At 57.1% G+C, this 21,859-nt stretch overlaps 1 long non-coding RNA gene across 2 annotated transcripts in view; it reads left to right on the top strand.

Annotated features, from left to right (window-relative positions):
* LOC127487982 (uncharacterized) overlaps positions 1-20,019 on the top strand; it is a 67,482-nt gene extending 47,463 nt beyond the window's left edge. For both annotated transcript variants that reach the window (XR_016226820.1, XR_007915363.3), the window contains exons 2-4: positions 1,340-1,429; positions 4,615-4,809; positions 19,771-20,019. This is a non-coding gene — a long non-coding RNA (uncharacterized LOC127487982). The remainder of the gene's footprint in view (positions 1-1,339; positions 1,430-4,614; positions 4,810-19,770) is intronic.
* The last annotated feature ends 1,840 nt before the right edge of the window (positions 20,020-21,859 follow it).

Here is a 21,859-nt window from a genome sequence, read left to right as displayed (position 1 = left end):
TTCCAATCCAGCTCTCTGCTATGGCTTGGGAAGGCAGTAGAAAATAGCCCAAGTCCTTGGACCCCAGCACCCCTGTGGGAGACCCAGAAGAAGCTCCTGGCTTCGGATCGGCTCAGCTTCGGCTGTTGTGGCCAAATTGGGGAATGAACCATTGGATGGAAGACCTCTCTCTGTCTCTGCCTCTCCTCTCTCTGTGTAACTCTGACTTTCAAATAAAATAAAATAAATCTTAAAAAAAAAAAAAAGAAAACTCAGATTGGATCACTGGTAGCACAGGGTCCTTCAAGTGACGCATTCACTTTGTTCATTTGTGAGCAGATGGGTGGGACGCGGCCAGGTCGGAGGGGCCACAGCTGGCCTGCCAGTCTCCGGGAGAGCAGCTGCTGGTGGGGAAGCGGCTCATGCGCCCTGCACTAGCACAGGTGTGTTGTTCGAGCGTGCTGCCCTGGGCTTCACGCCTCCACCCCAGCTCGTCACACAGAAGTTTTAAAACTCTGCAGTCCAGGCTCATAATTCAGCAAGAATTAATCCTCTTTGCCTGTTCTTTTAAAGACAGTCTAGTGAAATTGTCTCCTGCGTTTATTTCTTTCGTTCTCTGTTCTGCAAGGGCGTGCTGGACCCCTTGCCCCAGTGACTTGGGGTAAGGATTGGGCCACGGTGGGTTTTGCACCATCTGTGCCCATGTTGACAGAGTAAAAAGAGGCAAGTAATGCCATCGTTTTGGTATGAAAATTGTCCCATGAGAACTTCCAGACGTCTGAAAACCACATTTCGTGAACTGCTGTCCCAGCAGTCACAGCTGGCATCTTTGATTGATTGATTGATTGACTTTAAATAGTACTTCCCCCATTTCCTGGACAACGGAAGGATCCTAGAGTACTTTAAGTTCAATCACTCCTTTCGCCCTGGTGTGTTATAAGTTTTTGCATTTTATTTCTCTCTATGGCACATACCCTCTCCCCAGATCATTGATTTTCATACGCTGATGCTCATTGTTCTACAAACTGACCCTTCTGTCCATTTTCATTTCTTTGTACACTCCAAGCTTCTCTCTGAAGAATCTCTCAGTATCTCTTCTAGTGTGGGTGGGTCTGCCCGTGTGGATTCTCTCAGCCTGAGAACCTTCCTCCCAGACTGGAATACCGGATTTCCCCTGCGTCGAAGGACACTCTTGCTAGGGAGTGCGGCTCGGCGAAGTTTCTCTCCAGGACTCTGTAGACAGCATTGCGTTGCCTCCCTCTCGTTGTTTCCACAGATGTTGGATGTCAGGATTATTTTGCTGTTTTGCAGGTAAAGTCTTTTTTTCCCTCTCCTAAGACTTTGTCTTTGGTTTCCACAGTTTCACTACAATGTCCGTACATGTGGCCCCCTGTGTGTGGGGAAATTAGTTACACGAAGCAATTCAAAGATGGCGCCCAGAGGAAGCAAGGTGGGTGGAACTCAACGTTGTTTACCACTAAAACTAATTGGCTATGCAACATCAGGAGAAATGGCGACAGCTGATGACGTGTGTATAGACATATGGCTAGTCCTATAGAAATCATCCCGTAAAATGATCTTTTCAGTGACTGGTTGGTCCTTAGCCCTGCCCCAATGACTCTGCAGTTTTGTGCTTTAAAAGGGTCTGTTACACATGAAATAAACGAGTTCTTGCTAGACTTGACTCCCGCTGCCTCTGATTGTCTCCGGGATCAGGAGGCTGGGGCATGGGCGAGCGGCACACTTGCCTTTCCTCGAACCCAGTCCCTCCTTGTGCGGGTGGACTGAGACCCTGCGCCTGTGTAGTTAGATTTCTTGGAAATGTCATAGCACTTCTTGGATCTCCCAAAAGAAAATTTCCCAGCCCCTGAGGATTCTTAGACATTCTCTATCTGGGTGTCGCTTCTTCTGCCTGTTTCTTTCTCTTCTTCTTTTGGGTCTTCATTTTCACATGTTAGATGTTTCATGATACCTCATATTGCTTTTTTTAAAAAAAATGTATTTTGTTTTTGCTTCATTTCTGATTCCTTTTGAGTACAATTTAAAACATCTATTTATTTATTTGAAAGGCAGAGAGAGCAAGTGAGAGAGAGACACAGGCAGCGGTCTCCTATTTGCTGGTTCTCTCCCCAGATGGCTCCAACAGCAGGGCCTTGGCCAGCCTGAAGGCAGGAGCGGGGACCTCAGCCTCTCCTGTGCGTGGCTGTCATGGTGAGGGGCTGTGCCAGAGGACACATTGGCAGGTAGCTGGAGCCAGGGCTGGCCTTGGGAGCCGAACGTGAACTCCAGTGCAGGAAGTGGGAGAGGAAGTGGCGTCTTCAGAGCTGTGCCCAATGCCTGCCCAATCCATTGTCTTTCTTCTGTTTCTCTTCTGTTCTCGACCGCCGCCTCTCTGCATCATTCCAGATAATTCCTTCTGATCTACCTTTCAGTCTACTAATTGTGTCTTCAGCTGTGTCCTATTTGTCATCAGACCCATCCACACAAGCTGTAATTTCAGTCATTCCATTTCAGCCCTAGAACTTCATACTTGATTCCCCTCAGTAGCTTCTGGCTCTGGGGTAATTCTCAGCCCTTTGTCTGCTGGGACGCATGGAGCTGGTTAACCCGAGAGTCTGCATCTGACACCTCCAGCACCTGGAGCTCCTGTGAGAGGTCCCCATAACGTCTCTCTCTTTCAGTCATATTATTATTATTATTTAATTCACCTTTTCCCTTATTTTATTTTGATTCTCCCTCTACTATTTTGAAATTTCATCTTTTTTCCTATTTTTTTCAGATTTTCCCACTTTATCATGCATCTTTAATTTAATAACATACTAAATTAATTGATTTCTTAATTCCCTTTGCATAGTAAAAGAAACTTAGGACACCACAGATCAAATCATCAGATCACCACTCCCCCCTTACATGTTATTGCTGCCTAATTTTTTTTTTTAAATTTATTTGACAGGCAGAGTTAGACAGTGAAGAGAGAGAGACAGAGAGAAAGGTCTTCCTTCTGTTGGGTCATCCCTTAAATGGTTGCTACGGCTGGCGCGCTGCATCGATCCGGAGCCAGGAGCCAGGAGCCAGGAGCCTGGTGCTTCCTCCTGGTCTCCCATGTGGGTGCAGAGGCCCAAGCACTTGGGCCATCTTCCACTGCCTACCCAGGCCACAGCAGAGAGCTGGACTGGAAGAGGAGCAACCGGGACTAGAACCCGGAGCTCATATGGGATGCCGGCACCGTAGGTGGAGGATTAGCCAAGTGAGTCATGGCACTGGCCCATTGCCTAATATTTTAATTACTCTATTTTTCTATGACCTTATAAGTTACATTTTATTATTTTATGCATGTTTATTTAGTTGGTTTAATACATTTAAATATATACTATTTTTATTTTATATACAATTATTTGGTTTTATATATGTAAATGTATTCATATGTAAATACACATTATTTCTTATTTTATATACAATTATTTAGTTGATTTGTATATATGAAGACACTAAAATATCCATCCATATTATTCTGGTTATTTTAGCTATACTTATTTTGCTTTTTGTATAAATAAATATGTTCATATGTAAGTACACATTATTTCTTATTTTATGTACAGTTAGCTGGTTTAGTATATGTAAATACATATTATTTAGATTCTTTTATCTATAATTATTTTGTTGGTTCACATATGGATATATGTTCATCCCCTTCTTTGCTCACTATTGAATTTTTAAAGGCTTTATTTATTTGAGAGGTAGAGCTACAGAGAGAGGGAGAGACAGAAAAGTCTTCGATCCACTGGTTCACTCCCGAGATGGCTGCAACAGCAAGAGCTGCACCTATCTGAAGCCAGGAGCTTCTTCAGGGTCTCCCACATGGGTGCAGGGGCCCAAGGACTTGGGCCATCTCCTCCTGCTTTTCCAGGCCACAGCAGGGAGCTGGATAGGACGTGGGGCAGCTGGGGCGGCGGCTCAGCCCCCTGCGCCACACCCCAGTCCCTCGCCGCTGCTTCTTGCCCCGCACACTGTTCTGTGGTTACTTCGTTCCCTGCTCCTTCACCGCCAAGGCCGCTGTCTGAGCACATCTTTTTCTGACTTCTGCCCGGGCACTGCAGTTCTGTGGTGCACACAGCCCTGGGTTGGTGGTGATGGCACCTGCACGCTCTGCACCGCGCTGCCCGTCTTGTGGCTGCTGTTGCTGGTGCGGGAGTTTGCTGGCAGCCTTGCCACTGCCTGCAAGGCCATCTCTTCTGTCCGTCTGGCCACTCTGAAATCTTAGCGCGTCCTTGATGCTTTCGGGATTCACTGCGGATGCCTGAGAGGGTCTAGGCCATCCCACCCTTCCAGGGCTTTGCTGCGACTCCAGACCTTGGAATTCGTCTCCTATCTGATCTGGAAAGTTCTCAGCCACTGCCTCTCTCCCGGTATCGTCTGCACTCTCCTTCGGGGACTCTGCTTGGCACACGTCACAGCTTCCCATTCTGGCCTCTACTCTCTCATGCTCTCCTTGTCTCCTGACACTGGATTCTGGGTCGTGTAATCAGATGCTATGCTCAGGTTCATGCATATTATTTTCAGTTGTGTTCAATCTACTTGTCAACCACTGAATTTAAAAAAATATCCATCACAATTCCCATTGATTATTCTTCGTAGCTCGGTCGCTCCCGAGAGCCTGCTGTGGATCGGCCGTCTTGGCGAATCCGATGCCTCTTTGCACGCCCCGCGCGCCCTTTAGACGCCCATGCGTTGCTGTTTACAGGACACACTGCACTGACCTTGTGCAGATCTTTGTTGTTCTTATCCACGGCCTCTCATGATCCTCGCCTCCTCCTGTCTGTGATCTACCCGGTGGGTTCATTGCTGGCGTTCTTTAATCTGCAGGCGTCCTGTGGGCCTCCGTGGGGGATGCTTTCCTTCAGAGTTCCTGTCTGGCTCTGCTGCGAGTCAGTGGCTCCAGCCAGCTTCGAGCACCCCCAGTCTGCGAGGGGCTCCAGGCTTAGCTGCTCCACCTCGCGCTGGCTCTAGGCTTGGAATTGCAATTACAGCACAGGCTGGTGTGCATGCTCAGGGCACGCAGGGCCCCTCTGCTGCTACGCTGCCAGCTCCCTCAGCTCCAGCTCCCATCTGAGCGAAGACACAGAGCCTGGGCAGGTCCCTGTGCCGCCAGCCAGCTATGTGTCAGAGGGGCTTGTCGCTCAGGACGGCCTCGTCTGGACAGGGTGGGCCCCTCGGAGCAGTGGGTCTGGTGTTCCTGTAGAGTGGAAGGTACGGTGTTAACTGTGTCAGGCTTCTTCCTTCTGCAGCTCTTGTAAATATGGTGGAGCAGGGAAATCCCACGTCTAACAAAAGGAGTGTCACGAAGATCAGCGAGACCAGCAAGCCACAGCGCTGAGGCTGAACGAATGGTAGCAAGTGGTCACGCCGATGGGGAGTTAGTCTTTGCTGAACTTGACTGAATTATACCGATTGCTGTGGACGCATAGACCCAGGACTGGTCTCCTAACCTTCCAGCACTGTGAGGCAGGTCATGTGATCGCCACTGTGTAGACCGGGAATCAGGCTCAGCGAACCGAGCGCTGTTTCTTTATCAAAGGAGGAGCAGTGCATGAAAGTCCCTGGCGGGACACTCAGCGCCTTCCTCCCTGCATTCGTTCTTCCCACAAGTACGACAGGGTGCCTTGTGCCTGGCACTGTGGGGTACGTGGTGGGTGTTTGCCTTGGGCTCCTAGACAAGATCTCCTTTGGCGTGGCCCTCCCAGCAATGGCCCCTGCTGATGTCCACTCTCCGTGAGCCCATCGGAGCTGGGGGCCCCGAGTTACAAGCTCTGTGATGCGACTTGTTCTAGGGCAGTCGTTGGAGGCACTGTGCAGGAGTGGGCTGGAGCTGCAACGTCCCGTTAGTGTTCACTGATCAGTGATGTCACTGGGAGGGAACGGCAGGTGCCCGGCTGGGGCAGCCTGTCCCCTAAAACCTCGTGCTCTTGGCGAGAACGCAGCGAGGGCCCAGAGCTGTCCAGGGCCAGGTTGTGCTCTGCATCCTGGCTGCTGCTGGCCGCCCCAGAGCCTTCGATGGCCCGGCACCACACCCAGCTCCTCTGTGGGCCCCTGGAGCTGCTCTGACGACTTCCTGCTGGGGCCCGGTCCCTGGAGGCCCACCCCTCCCCAGGAGGGAGGTCTGTGTGTCTTCCCCAGGCCTGGGGAATTGGGGCATGAGGCTTGGTTGTGTTCTGAGCACAGTGACAGGAATGCTGCTTGGCCGTGTGAGGGTCCATCAGCCTAGAAGACATAAGCTTGGCTTGGCTCCCCCTTGGGAACTGTGAGCTCAGTCTGATTAGGGCTAAACCCTTCATGGCATTTACTTATTTATAGTTGTTTGAAAGGCAAACACACACACACACACACACACACACACCCCTTCCATTCGCTGGTTCACTTTCTGAAGACTTGAAACAGTTGGGGCTGGGCCAGGCCAGTGCCAGGAGCTGGGAACTCCATCTGGGTCTCCCGTGTGGGTGGCAGGGACCCACGTACTTGGGCCACGACCTGCTGCCTCCAGGGAGTGGAGGCGGGGCTTGGCCTCAGCTGCTCCGCTGTGCGATGCCGGCGGCGTTCCAAGTGGTGTCTTCGTCCCTGTGCCTCTCCTGCCCCTCCCCCATCTTACGGATTGGGATGTGTGACGGTGGGAAGGCAGAGGAGAGGGAGATCGCGAGAGCGAGACATTTTGTCATCCGGCAGCATTTGCTGAGGGGGCATTGAGTTCACGCTGCAACGGACGGGGCTTCAGATCTGGTTCTGTCTGGATTCTGCAGCCCACACTCCGGCCACCAGGGCCGTGCCCATCACTTGGGGTTGTCAGGCAGCGTGGGGATGCGGTTTGCCACGTGACCACCACGCTGCCTGGCATTCAAGAGCTCAGGCACGGTAAACTCTTTCTTTCTCTGAGTGAAAAGAATTCTTAAAAGCAAGTGCAAATCTGTTGCCTTGGAGGAGTTTGAGCAAGTGTGTGGGAAGGACTTTGCTCAGCTTGGGTCCCGAGATTGCAGCGCTGGTTCTGGTGGGCTCTGAGTCGCGGCGTCCCCTGGCTGGGCGGGGCCTCCGACCCCCTGCTCCCGGGTGACTTCCCCGCTTCACCGTGGCCAGCAGTTCTCACGGGCAGATGGGCTGCAGGCCTCTCTCCGTGGTGAACTTTGCTCCGCTCACTCAGCCTTATGTTTTATTTATTGTGATTACGCGTATAATGAAGGACTGCAAATCTGACAGATTGAATAGCACGTTGGAGGCTGTATTTTTCATAATTCTTGCGGTTTGGGTTGATTTGGGAGACAGAAAAAGGGCGAGGAGGCTCTTTGTGAAGAAAACATGATTTTTCTCTGAGCAGTCATTACAGAACATGATGATGTTGTGTGCGTCTCACTGTGCAGAGGCGAGCCTTCCTTCACTTCCCTGGGCGAAAGAACCCTTGTGCTTTAAGGGAAAACGCGCCGTGGAATGAAGAAGCGGCAGAGTAGGGGTCTCTACCCCCTCGCACCTGCTCCCTGGGAGCCGCCCAGGGTCAGGAGATTCCGCGTGGGGATGTGGCTTATCCCTTTGGACGGGGCGGAGCCTCAGCGAGTCATTCATAAGGTGTGAGGGTCTGGTTGTCTACCGCCGCTGAGCGAAGCCCCCACAGCCGGTGGTGTGAACCAACAGCACTCACCCACCACTGCTGCCTCTCCCGATTCGGGGCTCGGCCGCCTGGCTCTTGGGCGGGAGCCACTTGGGAGTCAGCTGGTGGTTGCGCCATCCGAAGGCCAACACGCTCCGCCGTAGCCAGACTCACAGGTCTTCTTGGAAGAGGAGTGAACCCGACAGAGGGCCTGGCTTGCTTCTAGAAAGGTCTGGAACGCACACTGTCCTGAGCGGTGTGAGAAATCCCGGCAGTGATGCTGACAGACGTGGAGGCTGGGCTGTGGGAAAGGAGTGCCTAAACCTAGGCACCAGGGCGCCTGCCGCTCGTGGGTTTCTACCTCCAGTGTCTACGCAAACCAACGAGAAGGCGCTCAACAAGCCTGGGTCCTGGGGACGGCGCCGCTGCACCGCGTGCGGAGTCCTCACTCGGCATGCTGGCACCCCACGTCCGAGGGAGCCCTGCTTCAGGCCCGGCCACTCCGTTGGGATCCAGCTCCCTGCTAATGCACCTTGGAGGCGGCCGGGGACGCTTCGCATACTCAGGTCCCTGCCACCCCTGTGGGAGATGCAGCGGAGTTCCTGGCTCCTGGCTTCAGCCTGGCCCAGCCCTGGCTGCTGCGGCTGTTTGGGGAGTGAACCCTTGGATGGAAGATCTGCCTCCCCACCCCACTCCTCTCTCTCTCTCTTTGTCTCTTCCTCTCTATCACTCTGCCTTTCAAATCCACAAATAAATCTTAAAAAAAGCAGCAGCCAGATTCTCTGGCCACACCCACAGGTCTGACTCAGTCTTCCTGGATTTTAGTCACCCTGGACGGATCCCGCACAGGAGGGGAGAGAAGCCAGGGCAAGGAGCTGGTGATCGTGGGCTCTGGAGTTTTTAGGTGTAGGGTGAAGCTGACAGGACCCCACACCTGCAGGCTCTGGGCTGCTTGTCCAAGAGACAGGAGAGCGGACAGGGACAGAGGTGGGTGCCCAGGGCCTGTGCACGTGTGTGTGTGTGCATGTGTGGACGGACAGTGAGCGCCGGGAGGGCACTTGGTTAGGTCTGGACAAGGGGGGGAGGGGCTTCAGGGGCTTCTCTGCTCTGCTCAGGTCTTCCTGTAGGCGACACTGAATCAGAAGGTGGCTGTGGACCTCAGGAAGACGCCCCGGCCGGCTGCGGGTGCAGGACAGGGTGGGGAGGCCGGGTGGGTGTGGAGGCAGAGGGGATGGGGAGAACCAGGGGTACCCTGCAGCTTCAGGGGCTCACTTCCTCCTTTTTTTTAAGATTTATTTATTTAACGTGAAAGGCAGAATTACAGAGAGGCAGAGAGAGAGTCTTCCATCCGCTGGTTCACTCCCCACATGGCCACAACGGCCGGAGCTGCACTGATCCGAAGCCGGGAGCCAGCAGCTTCTTTCTGGTCTCCGGTGCATGTGCAGGGGCCCAAGAGCTTGGGCCGTTTCTACTGCTCTCCCAGGCCACAGCAGAGAGCTGGGTCGGAAGAGGAGCAGCCGGGACTCCAACCAGCACCCATATAGGATGCCAGCACTGCAGGTGGAGGCCAGGCCCACTATGCCACGGTGCTGGCCCCTCACTTCCACCTTGAATGTGAGTCTCCTGCAGGTGCGGTCCCTGGGGCAGGTGTGGCCTGGCTGTGCCTGCTCCCAGCCCCCAGGGCTCCCCCGGAAGCCCAGGATGCCCCGTCCAGCCGTGCACCTCGCACGCCCTGCTGATTGCGCTCTGGCTCATTGCATAATGTGGGCGTCTGCCGGGTGAACTGGGCCCGAATGCTGCTCTGTGCAGGCAACGGTGCTGGATGTGTGAGTGGCTGGAGGACTTGCAAGACTTTCTCGCTCGGTCCATTCCTGGCTCAGAAGACAGCCGCTCTGTGGGAGAAGACACGAGACAGAAAATATCTCGGGGGCTTGTGCAACATGGCAATGAGGATGCTTGCAGCATTTGACAGGGGAACATGCAAAATATTAAGTGCGGGGAGGGGCGGGGGTTGGGAAAAACGAGCATGCCGCGGTTCCAGCCGTGGCGGGCATATGCTCCTCCGATGATCGGCAGCCCACGCTTCTGCTCTGGCCTGCTTCCTGCCGGGGAGCGCGTCTCGTTCCCGGCACTGGCGAGCCCCAGGAACACACGGTTCCCGGGGCGTGTGGGGCTCACTTTGGGGTCCTGCTGGTCGGCTTCGCATCCCGGCCTGTCCTCGGCTGTGTCCGTCACTGGGCGGCGTCAGGCACCTGAGACTCCGTCTCTCCCTCTGTAACATGGGAGGATGAGGCGTCGATGGGGAGCTGCCGTGGGGGGGTCCCCGAGACAAGGCTGGTGAAGGCCCCATGCAGAGTGCGGGGTTTGCATGAGGCCAAGGGCGCGCTCAGAGCCAGCATGGGGGCTCCCCGGGGTCTGAGGCAATGCTGCCTCCTTTCAGCCTCCTCCCTAGGGACTCAGCTCAGCTAGATGAGCTGGGGTGTCGGACCATGGAGCTTTCTGGAAGGCTCTGCCTTCTTCCCGGAGAACCGGGTGCTGCTGTCCTAAGCGTGGAGCCCCGCGGGAGACACGGAGCTGTACAGAGGCTTCCAGCATCTCCGTCTCCGTTCTCGGCAGGAGCCTCTGGGCACAGAAGGGCTCCACCGCGCCCTCCGGTCACGCAGCTCCTGCACGCCATGCGCTGGACGTGGCCCCCAGGCTGAGCCCCCCTTGCCGGTGGCTGGGTGTGGGAGTCCAGCCTCCTGCCCCAGGTGTGGCCCTGATCTGGGGATGGACCCTGCCCTTGCTCCTGTCCATCTTCCGCAGGCTCTGGTGTGTGTCCGTGGTGGCTTCCCCAAGGTGGAGCCGACTTCCTCCGGCTGCCTTGTCCAGCCCCTGCCCACCCCTCCCGGCTGATGGCCCCTCCCGGCTGATGGCCCCTACAGGGCTCCGGCAGGGCATGGCTGGCTGGCCCTCCACTGCCACAGCGCATGGACCGAGTGCTACCCTCTGTTGCCTCAGTGTCATCATCTGTCAAATGGGCACGAGAGCATGTCCCCGCCCCCCACCACGGTGGTGAGGATGAAATGAGTTAGCAAGCATCAGATGCCTGGTGCTGTGCCTGCCTGGTGGGAAGCAGTCGCCTCAGGCCTTGGTGTCCTCGTGGTCATTGTCCTGGTTTTCACGGTCACCTCTTATGACTGCCAGAGCCTAGTAGTGGACAGAGTCCAGGGGAGTGAGACTGGGCTCCCCACCTGCCTTGCCTCCCACTGCCCACCAGCCTTGGGCAGTGGCTCCGTCTCCTGGAACCTCTGACGGCTGCTGAAGGGGGAGAGGGGGGTCCTGGGGACAGCCCCGCCTCCCAGCACCTCTGCTGTCCTGCAGGCCGGCAGCCGGTCATCTGTCAGGGGCTGGGGTAGGCACAAGACGCAGGGAGAGCTCTCTCACAGCTCTCGGGTTAAGGGGACAGTCGTGTGGCTCGTGGCCTGTGCCGGAGTGGGCACAGGGACGCACACAGCTGTGGGCCTTCCCTGGTCACTCCCCGAGCGTCGCTGTCCTGTGGGGTCTGACCTTGTGATCTTGTAGCTAAATCTCTCCCAGGTGCGGGGCCCCTCCCTCAGGCCGCCCTCATGCCCAGCTCCCTGTGTCCAGCTGTCTCCCCGCAGAGCCTGGCTCGGGCCCTGGTATGCAGTGGCCCTCGGGAGGTCTGTGCTGAGCAGTGACCGCTGCTCCGGGCTCCTGCCCTGCTCTGGGTGTCAGCCCCCAGGGTGCACCTGGCACCTAGGCGGGGTCAGGAGTGTTTCTGGAAGAGTGAATGGTTTGATCTGGCGAATGAGTCGGTCAATTCTCCCCCCAAACAAACAAGTATGTTCTGAGAGCCCTTTAGCAGCTCCTGAGAGCGTCTAGCTAAATAAAGCGAGGGGCTGAGCTGCGCTTGTGCAGTGTTGAGCAACTCTGCTGGCCTTTCACGCCTAAGACGACTGAACAGAGCAGACATGGTGGAAGCTATGTTAGGTGATAAGCTCTGGAAGCCCGAAGTTTCAGAGGAATTTAGGAAAATAGACAGACCTCTACCCATGAATGATGTCTGTGCGTGTGTGCACATGCATGTTCGTGACCAGCAGGCGGTGTGCTGTATGTGTGGACATGTATCTGCGTGTGTGTGCACGTGAGCACGGCTGGCCCAGCAGGCTGTGTGCTGTGTGTGCTGTGTGTGTACGTGTATCTGTGTGTGTGTGCATGTGAGCACGGCTGGCCCAGCAGGCTGTGTGCTGTGTGTGTGCACATGTGTGTGTGTACATGTATCTGTGTGTGTGTGCACGTGAGCACGGCTGGCCCAGCAGGCTGTGTGCTGTGTGTGCTGTGTGTGTACATGTATCTGTGTGTGTGTGCACGTGAGCACGGCTGGCCCAGCAGGCTGTGTGCTGTGTGTGCACATGTGTGTACGTGTATCTGTGTGTGTGTGCACGTGAGCACGGCTGGCCCAGCAGGCTGTGTGCTGTGTGTGCTGTGTGTGTACATGTATCTGTGTGTGTGTGCACATGAGCACGGCTGGCCCAGCAGGCTGTGTGCTGTGTGTGCACATGTGTGTATGTGTATCTGTGTGTGTGTGCACGTGAGCACGGCTGGCCCAGCAGGCTGTGTGCTGTGTGTGCACATGTGTGTACGTGTATCTGTGTGTGTGTGTGCGCGTGAGCACGGCTGGCCCAGCAGGCTGTGTGCTGTGTGTGTGCACGTGTGTGTGTGTGCATCTGCATGGGTATGCTTGTATGTGCTCACATGAGCATGACCTGATGGGACCACCGGTGCTACACGGGCAGTGGGACAGAAGAGGCCACGGAGGGGCAGGAGCAGCCAGGGAGGCCTTGAATGCCGACAAGGGGCTTAGGCTCGAGCTCGCCGACCACGGCTGTATCGAAGGGCTTGGTGCAGGACAGGGAGCAGATGAAGTCTGAACTTGAAAATACCCACCCGCCCTCTTCCCTTCCTTCCCTCACCCAGCATGGATCTCTGGGCTGCCTTTGTGCCCAGGACTCCTGGGCCGATCTCTCGCTGCTGAGCCAAGTGGCCTGGCTAAGCCACTTCCCTCTTAGTAGCATGCCACCCTCACCTCTGAGGGTGCCGGAGACAGGAGACGTGGGGCATGAGCACTGTGCTGGGAGCCTGCCCTGGGGTCAGGGTTCCACCCGAGTCAGCCCCTAGGATGGAAGAGAAGGGAAAGGCGGGCAGCAGAGGGGGAGGAGGCGAGGGGAGGGAGCTGTCAGGTGCAAGCCAAGAAGCAAGCCGTGGGGGAAGATGGGTTGGAAGCCCACGGGCGTCCCTGGGCCTGGAACGCCCAGCAGGGTCTCCACTCCGTGTGTGTCTGAGTGAGGGGAAGGGAGGCCCCTGGAGGCCGCAGCCCTGGGGAGGGATAGGCAGGAGGGGCTGTGGCGTCCTGGGCAGCTGGAGCGAGACTTGAGTGTTTGCCCCCTTTTTCCCCAGCAGCTGCTCCCCTCCCCGTGGCCAGCAGAAGGCTGCAGGGCTGCAGGCAGGGCTCTCTGCCTGGCTCAGCATCTCCCCTGCACGCGGGCTGTGCTGCTGCTGACCCGGCCCCACGGAGCTCTCGTGTGGACCGACGGGCTTGGGCTGCTCGCTGCTGAGGTCGTGTCCACTGGGCGCTGGACTGGCCCTGCCTCCCTCTGTTTGGGAACTGTCATGCCTCCGGGGCAGTCAGGGTAGGCTCGCCCGGACTTTCTGCAGGCGCCCCGCAGTTTTGATTGACGCACGTCACCCTGCGGGAGGGCTCTGGGCTGTGCTGAGATGTGGGATCCTGCTCTGTGGAAGGCGAGACCTCCTGGGCCTGCGTTTGCTCATCTGTGAGCTGGGACCCTGCAGACCTGGGGCTGGGGTCTCGGGCTGGGCGGTGCCTTTGCTAGGCTGGCAGCTACACATGCTGTCAAGGTCATGGGCGCTGTAATCCTGGTGTGATGCCGAGCGTGGGACTTGCCAATCTTGGTGGTGTAAATGCTTCCACCCTGGCCAATTTCAAGCTGCCAGAGAGAGTGGCTGAGCCGTGAGTTGGGAAGCAGTGGATACCCCTCGTGGTTGCGTGTGGAGTGTGCACCGCGTGCCATGGGTGGTGGCCATCGCTGTCCGAGGACCACAGATACTGCCTTGATCTGCCCAGGGTGAGGGGACAGCAGACGGGGGTACCCGCTGAGTCGGGGAGGCCAGGTGCCTCAGCTTTGCCATTCCTGCTTCGTCCTCACAGTGCCTGTGGCACAGAAGTCTGTGTTCCCACTGAGCTGAGGAAGAGACCAGAGCTCAGGCAAGGTCGCCAGCATGTGTGGGACCCCCCTTAGCTAGTCAGCGGCAGGACCAGGCCTGGAGAGGCGAGGACAAGGAGGGTGTCGCAGGAAGTCTCTGTGGGTGCTGCCCTCCTGTGATGTCCCCAACAGACCCGCAAGGCAGCCGCGTTACCCCACCCAGGACACAGAGGGTGCAGCCGAGGCTGAGCGAGGTCCAGGCCACATGGCTGGGGTTAGGGGAGCTGCCCGTTTAGCCCCCAGCATGGAGGCCGCGCGCAATCGTCCCATGCCTCCTGCAATCGTCCCATGCCTCGCCGTCTCCTGTTGGTGAAGACCCTCTGTTTGTGGCCCCCGGCTTTTAGAGGAGGAAGTCCTGGTTTGGATGCTCTGCCGAGTGCATGTGCCGGGTCCCCACAGGTGAGCGAGCACAGCTGTGGGCGGGGCCGGCTTGAACGCAAGCAGCCTGGGGCAGGGCTTCCGCCTGGGGACACCGAGGCTCGGGTCACAGGAGGAGGCTGGGGTGAGACCCAGGGACGGTTTCTGCCCGAGTCTCTGAGCAGGAGGGGTCACCAGGCGTCTGTCCCTTGAGGGTCATGGGCTGGAGGCTGGTGGAGAGTGAGGCCAGGCTTGGGGCTGTCCCCTCCCCTTCTTGGGAGAAGAGACTGACCAGACCGGGCCTCAGGGCCACGAGAGGAGAAGTTTTGGTTCCCTGTGTTCTGGAAGGGTGAGAGGCTGAGGCAGGTGGGATTCGGGTACACAAAGTGTGCTGGGGCAGGCGCTGCTGGGGCCCAAACACCTCCTCCTCCCAGCCGGGTCTGCCCTGCACAGGTGGGAGGTGGGTGGGGGTGGCTGTCTAAGGGGCAGTTGAGGGAACTGGGTTCCAGCTGGGGGAGGGGAAGAGCACAGGCCTTCGGGATCCTAAGGCTGCCCACGGGCAGCTCAGAGCCTCAGTCTGCCCATCTGCATACAGGTGCGAGCACACGTCCATTGCAGAGTGGTGAGTGGGGGAAGGAACAGGAAGTGCACAGCCCAGAGCTTCGTATACAGTAGGTGCTCAATAGATGGGGATCCCCACCTTCTTGCCCATGGTCCCCATCACAGCCCTCTTTGCAAATGGCCAGGGAATAGGACTGCTTTGTGCCAGCTGCAGGGACAGGCACTGGCAGGTGGCTCCGGGGACCAGGCTCTGTCAGCCCCGAAGCCCTGGGGTTTCCCATGCCCGGAAGGAGCCTCCCGGAGCTGGAAGGTGGACGTGGGCCGCCCAGGGTGCTGGGAGCCGGGACAAAGCCCCACTATGCCGGCACTCACGCTGCTGCCTGCAGAGTGTGAACCTGCTGACCCAGCCCGCCCCGGCCCACAGACGCCAGCGTCTCCTGGCCCAGCCATTGTTCCCACAGTGCCAGGAGGTCGCCCAGGGTGATGCTGCCCGGCGGCGTCCTCTGTGGGTGCCGCCGATGATGCACTTGGCCTGGCCGAGGCGGGTCTAAGCTGCTCTCCATCCCCACCACGTGTCCCGGGCCTGGGCGGGGTGCCGGAGCCCGGCTGACTTTAAACAGAGAGTAGGTGTTTCGTGGCAGTGTGTGGGCAGCCACATGTGCTCATCTGGTCGGTAAATGTTTGTCGAGAGCCCACGGCGGGGCAGGCACCGAGGCTGAAGATCGAGAGATAGAAAGATCTCCACTCTCGCGGAGGCTGGACTGCCAGACACGCTGGCTGCTCTGTGCCACGGGCGGCGCTCGCTGAGCCAGGCCCAGGCAGATCTAACAACAGGCTGTGCATCTCCTTAGTGGGCAGCACGCTGACTGCTGTCCAGAAATGCAGGTGGGACCTGTGTGTTAGGCCACTTGTTAAAGAAGCGCTCCCAGAAGCCACTGGTCCCGGCAGGAGAGGCCACTGTAGGGACTCCTGCCTCGGCCTGGTCCCCTGCAGAGCCCAGAGCACACGTGGCACTCACAGCTCATCCTGACTCCAGGCGAGGGGCGCTAGGGCCTGGCACTGGTTAAGGAAGCCCCCAGGCACTGGGCTCTCCCAAGGCAGGTGCGGTGGCTCAGGTAGTCTCCGGGGGAGTCCCAGGTGTTGGCTGCCAGAGGCCGGAATGAGAGAGGCTGAGGCAGCTTCAGAAACAGGATGTGAAGGGACCAAGCGCTGCTGCTACGAATGTCGTGAGGGAGCCGTCCGGGGAAGGCCCGGAGAGCCCTGCCCAGAGCCCAGGGAAAGAGGCATCAGCAAGGGCTTCCTGGAGGAGGTGACCCTGTGGGCGCAGTGAGTACAGGAAGCCAATCCACAGATGTGTGCGCACAAGCAGGGTTGGGATTTTAAGCCAGGTCTGCGGATGCTAAAACCCTATGTTTGCTTTACCTCACCTTTTCTGCAAGAACATTTTTTCCCTTCCATTCGTGGCTTCACAGGCCCAGAGATGAACAAGGGGTGGAGGGGGTTTTCGTGGCCAGCCTGAGCAGCTCCTCCTTAGGTTTTCGGGAGAGGGAGCCGGGGCCTGGAGAGGGGCAAAGCCTCGCCAGTGTCACACAGCAGCCCGGCCCCAGCCTCCGAGCCCCAGCCCCGGCCGGGCTGGCTCAGTTCCAGCCGCCTCTTGCCTCCTGGGAGCTGGGCTGTGCGTCTGCCACCCAGGCGGGCCAGGCTGTGTCCTTCCTGGAAAGGACCCCGCGCTCGCTGGGGAGGCGAGACTGCGGGGGTGGCCAGGGCGGCACAAGGCGGCGCCCGGCTCCTGCAAGGCAGTGGGATCGCCCAGGTGAGGACAGGTCATGGGGGGGCGGGTGTGAAATGGCAAAGGGCCGTTTGTCTGTCGTGACGGGGTGGGTGGTCGGTTTACTGCTGGCAGCTGGGGTCTTGTGTGGAAAGTGAGCGCGTCCTCACTGGGTGCCCCACCCCAGTCCCCGACCCCCGATCTCAGGGGTGGGGAGTCCGGCTCACTTGAGACACTTCCGCGAGAGAATCCGCCTTGCTCCTGAGGTTGCCCGGGGTGCATTTCTTGTCTCTGAGTAATGGCTTTTCACAATCCACCTTTTATATTCGTCTAAGCAGTGTGCCTTGGAAAGCCAGGGCTCCCTTAAAGGAGACGAGCCTGTCTATTTCCCACTCTGCTTCCGGAGCGTGGGGCACGCGAGCGCAGAGCTGGGGCAGCCCTGGCAGGCTCGGCCTGCAGCCTGCTGTCCGTCCCTGAGATGTGAAACCAGCTATCCACCTGTCTGTCTCCTCTGGCCCAGAAAAACCAAACAGGATGAGTACCCCAAGGCCCTGAGGCTTTCAAAACAGACCCAGCTTTAGGTGTTTTGCACAGAGCCAAGGCCACAGAGAGCAAAATGCACTCCCTGCTGAGCGCCTCTGGGGACGGCAGGGGACTGGGATGCTGAGCTGTGCCCCAGTGTTTCCCTGCAGCCCTCTTTTTTTTTTTTTTTTTTTTTTTTTACAGGCAGAGTGGACAGTGAGAGAGAAAGACAGAGAGAAAGGTCTTCCTTTTGCCGTTAGTTCACCCTCCAATGGCCGCTGCAGCCGGCGCACTGCGCTGATCCAATGGCAGGAGCCAGGTGCTTCTCCTGGTCTCCCATGGGGTGCAGGGCTCAAGCACTTGGGCCATCCTCCACTGCACTCCCTGGCCACAGCAGAGAGCTGGCCTGGAAGAGGGGCAACCGGGACAGAATCCAGTGCCCCGACCGGGACTAGAACCTGGTGTGCTGGCGCCGCAAGGCGGAGGATTAGCCTAGTGAGCCGTGGTGCCCTACAGCCCTCTTGCAAGAGGTGGGGTAGTTCCTGGTTCTCTGCAGGCGGTGATGGAGAGAAAGGGCGGGGAAGCCAGGGGGGCCTTGCAGGATTCCCTCACAGGGATGTTAGATACATTGTTACAATTCATGCTCAGAAGTGGGTTGGATGGACTGAACCGTTTCTGCATCTGCTGACAGCAAACACTCATAGCGGTCACGTGACTCAGGGCCCCCCAGCTGGCTGGTATGTGATGGGGCCAGGACTTGAACTTGCTCCCCGTGCTCTTTTGCTAGCAAGGGGACAAACATTCGTGGAGCATTTTTTCAGCGTCTTGCACTTTGGGTAAGTGACAGTTCTGCAAATTGCGGGTAAAGAACTTAATGTCTAATTAAACCCCGAAGATGTACAGGAATTTGAGACGAGTGACGAGTGATTGATGTTCGCGGAGGTGCCGCTCCCCGGTGGAGGCCGCCTGGCGGGGCCGGCAAGGCCGTTCAGGCGCTGACGTCTTGTTGTGATCCATGTTGTCATTTTTTCATTACTGATTAAAATTAAAAATCTGCTTGGCAAATCCATTGTAAAATTCCCTTCATGAGCATCGACGGGTACAAATTATTTTGTCAATCGCGTGGCAATCAAAGCGGGGCAGGAGACGGGTTGTAGCCCACTCCGCTTCCTTGTCTCCCTCTGGCTCACGCCAGCCACTTTTCACAACAAAGTTTTAAAAGGCGTAGGTAGCAGCCTTGGCAGTGCTTTAAAAAAAATTAAGGATTCATCTCTATTTTTTAATGGAATGTTCTGTGTGCATGCGCCCCTCCCCCCCGCGAGCAGGGGGAGGGTTCGTGGTGGGAGTCAGCCTGCGCTCAGTAATTGTCTAATGCTGTGTAATGACAGGTGGATAATAGTAATAAAAGCCTTTATTAGGATAAAAAATCTGTTTTGAGAATGGAAGCGTAAATTGTCTAAAACTGCGAGGCAGAGAAAGACTCTTGTTCACGGGCAAACCAAGTGGAAAATATTTACAGTGCCTCCATTGAGATGGTTTTGTGACTTGGTAGCCACGTGGCGCGTTGGGGGTGGGTGAGGCAAGGGATGGGGAAGGTGTGGGTGTCGTGGAGCCGTGCACAGGGCCCTGGGGGCCGGCGGACCCGGACGCCAGGCTTAGCTCCGTGCTGTGCAGTTCCAAGAAGGTCAGGTTCCCTCTCTGGGCCCTCGTCTCCTCTTTTGCAAAGGAAGTGATCCCTTTACTCAGGCAGTTCCTGTGTCGTCCCTGAGAGACGGCTCTGGGTGTGGGGCCGGAGCGCTGAGCCGGGTCCTGGTTGGCCGCAGAGGGGTCTTGGGTTGCGCCTTGGTCCTCCTTGCCTGTGAGTGAGAGTCCACAAGGCCACACCCGCGGAGTGCCCGGTGTGCTGCTTGCCACATGGCAGGACAGAAAGAGTGAAAACATCAGCATCAGACACACAAAGAAATCTCTGAGGGCCTCTGGGAGAAAGACTGCTTGTGTGTGTGTGTGAGCACGCGTGTACATGTGTGTGCATACGTGTGTACATGCATGTGCGGATGCATGTATGTGTGTGGCCCAGGCCCCAGGCCCCCAGAGCTCCCACAGGCAACACCACCGAGCTCCTGGGCACTTGACTGTACTTCGGGTACTCAAGGGTGTCGAGGGCGAGAGTTGCTGTCGTCCATTTCTGCGTCCCCAGAGTTTTTGTCGCTCAGGTGCCTTGCACGTGGCCTGGACTGAGAAACAGACACCTGGCCAAGGACTCGCGTGAGGAACACAGGACAGGAGCCTGCACCCATGAGAACTGCTGGTCTCCAAAGACCTGGAACCAGTGCCTGGCTCGGGGTCCCAGCAGCAGCCAGGATCAGCCCCTGTCCCAGGAGCAGGACTGTCTGTGACCCCGGGGGAGGGGAGGGACACGCGCTCCCTGTGGTTCTCAGACACAGGGCGCACGGAGCTGTGAAAGGCACTTCAGCAACTTGGACTCAGTTAAAAATATTTCCTTCTGTTTGGGATTGTTCATAATTTATGCACTTTATTTTTTCCTTTCTTGTGTGTAAAACCCTGAAGTTTTCCACCCTTGCAGGAAAGACAAAAACAGAGTGTATTTTGAAGGGACTGGGATTGGAGGGTCATCTTTCGTGAAAAATAATATGCCTTCTGTCTTGTTATAGATTTGCCTGCTTGTTAAATACCTTGAACACATCACGGCAGGGAGCAAGCCTTTGTCAACAACGGCAACTTCAAACCCGCATCCGTCTTAAACTAAGCCAGAATATTTATATCTTTATATCCCTCCACTCCTAGTTGCCACGAGAGCCTCACCCAGAGCAAAGGGAGATAAGAAAGCGCGAACAACCCCACATTCGCCCCCTACATCCTGCGCCCTGGGCAGGGCTTGTGGGGATCAGGGCCGGGGAGATTTGAATGGTTAAAAAAAAATCCCTTTAACGATTGAGCAATTTTCTTTTGGATAATGGTTCATTCCGTTTTATAGGATGATTTCCCCAAGCCTATATTTTGTGGATATTTTGCTAATGTGCCAACCCACAGCTGCAAAGATGGGCATGGCTTTTTCCGCACCCCCTGAGCCGTGAGTTCATGCTGGGCCCCCAGCGAGCCAGGCTGTCTCCTCTTATTTCTGAGAGAGGCAGGTGCAGGCTGGACAGTTGGGGGAGTGCTATCTGCTGTTCTAGTGTCCATTTGCACGTCCACCCACTTGCCTTATGCACCCGTCACTGCTGAACTGAGTTTAATTTAGCCGCTTTCTCCCCACGGACCCTCAACGGAGAACCTGGTTTTGTGCACAGGCAATGGGAGCCTGAACAGGATCCAAGTTCCGACTCTACACCAAGTGGAGGAGAGAAGGCTGAGCAGGGGGGATCTGGCTGCAGAAGGTTGAGTGGGTCGCTTCCCAGTTCCATCCTGTGTGCAGAACCCACCGACAAATCACCATGTCTGTTGATACGCAGAGTGGTGGGAGGCCGGGGTCAATCGCCTGCCCTCCCTCGCACTCCCTGCCGTATCAGTGGCAGGCATTACTAATCGATCCCAATCGTCTTTCCACCTGAGCCAGGGGCAGCCACCCCCAGTCCGTGGGAGTGGGCACAAGAGAGCAGGTGTGGGTGTTGGTTGGAGCCTGGTGGTTGGGAAGCCCTGGGGGGGATATGGGGGGAAGTCAGGGGTCCTGCTGACCCTGGGCCACAAGCACAGGCAAGGCTCTGTTACGTGAGGGGATGGAGGGAAGGCTCCACGCCCTTTCTGGCTCTGACACAGGTGCCGCCAACAGTCCATCTTACTGGGGATGGTTTTTAAGTCACGATGACAGAGGACCTATGTGTGTTGGGTGCTTTGCTGGTGGTGGGGCTGTGAAATCTGACACAGGCGTTGGGAAGGAGCTGGGCTGCTGTGCGACCACACTCCCGGCAGCCACAGTGTGGGAGATAAACAGCAGAGGTTTGGGGATCAGGGGAAGAGGTCAACTTTGGGAAGGCCGGAGGGCTTCCTGGAGGAGCTGTTTCATCATCTGAGCCAGAGGCGGGAAAAGGAATTGAACGAGCTGCGAAGGCCCTGCAGCCTCGACTGTTTCCTCCGCAGAGTGGGGGTGACAGCAGCCCTCAGCACCCCGGCACGAGACAGTGGCTGGGAGTGCGCCTACAAATCCCTAGTTTGCCCGAGAAGCCTTCGTCGCGCACCTACTACGTGCCAGGCCCTGCTCCAAAGCGGGGGGTAAAGGGAGGGAGGGGGCGGCGGGGCGGGGGAGGCAGCAGCTGGCCTTTCAGTCTGCTCTGGGGTTGCAGCTTCAGACCTGGCTGGGTCCGTGCAGAGGAGGCAGTGCCGATGGTCTGTGGAAGCCGGGCGCTTACGCCTGGTGATTCACAAACCGGTGCAATGCACTCTGGGATGGAGAACAAGACCGACTTCCTGGGCCTCGTCGGTCCCTGGGAGGTGGCTGCTGCGGGTTTGCTGGCGTGTGGGTGTGAGTGCGACTCTGTGCTAAGACAAGACAGGAGAGAACCTGTGGCGTGGCACGGGCTTCACGAGGTGCCCAACCCCGGCGGCATCCGTGGGTCAGCTGGAGCCCCGCCCCTGCTGGCTGCAGGGCAGGCTCCCCAACACAGCCCCTCCCAAGTCTCCCAGGGGAGCTTGGGACCCCCCCCCTTACAGGTGTAAAGGCCCACGGTCACTCAGCCTTGTGGGGAGCGATCCCACAACAAGCCAGTCCGAGCCCATCTCGCTGGAATCCACTCCTCCACCTGCGTG

The sequence above is a fragment of the Oryctolagus cuniculus genome, chromosome 20 (assembly GCF_051225735.1).
Source record: "Oryctolagus cuniculus isolate XC-2025 breed Fujian yellow rabbit chromosome 20, ASM5122573v1, whole genome shotgun sequence".
NCBI lineage: Eukaryota > Metazoa > Chordata > Mammalia > Lagomorpha > Leporidae > Oryctolagus > Oryctolagus cuniculus.
This window is presented reverse-complemented; position numbering and strand designations above follow the sequence as displayed.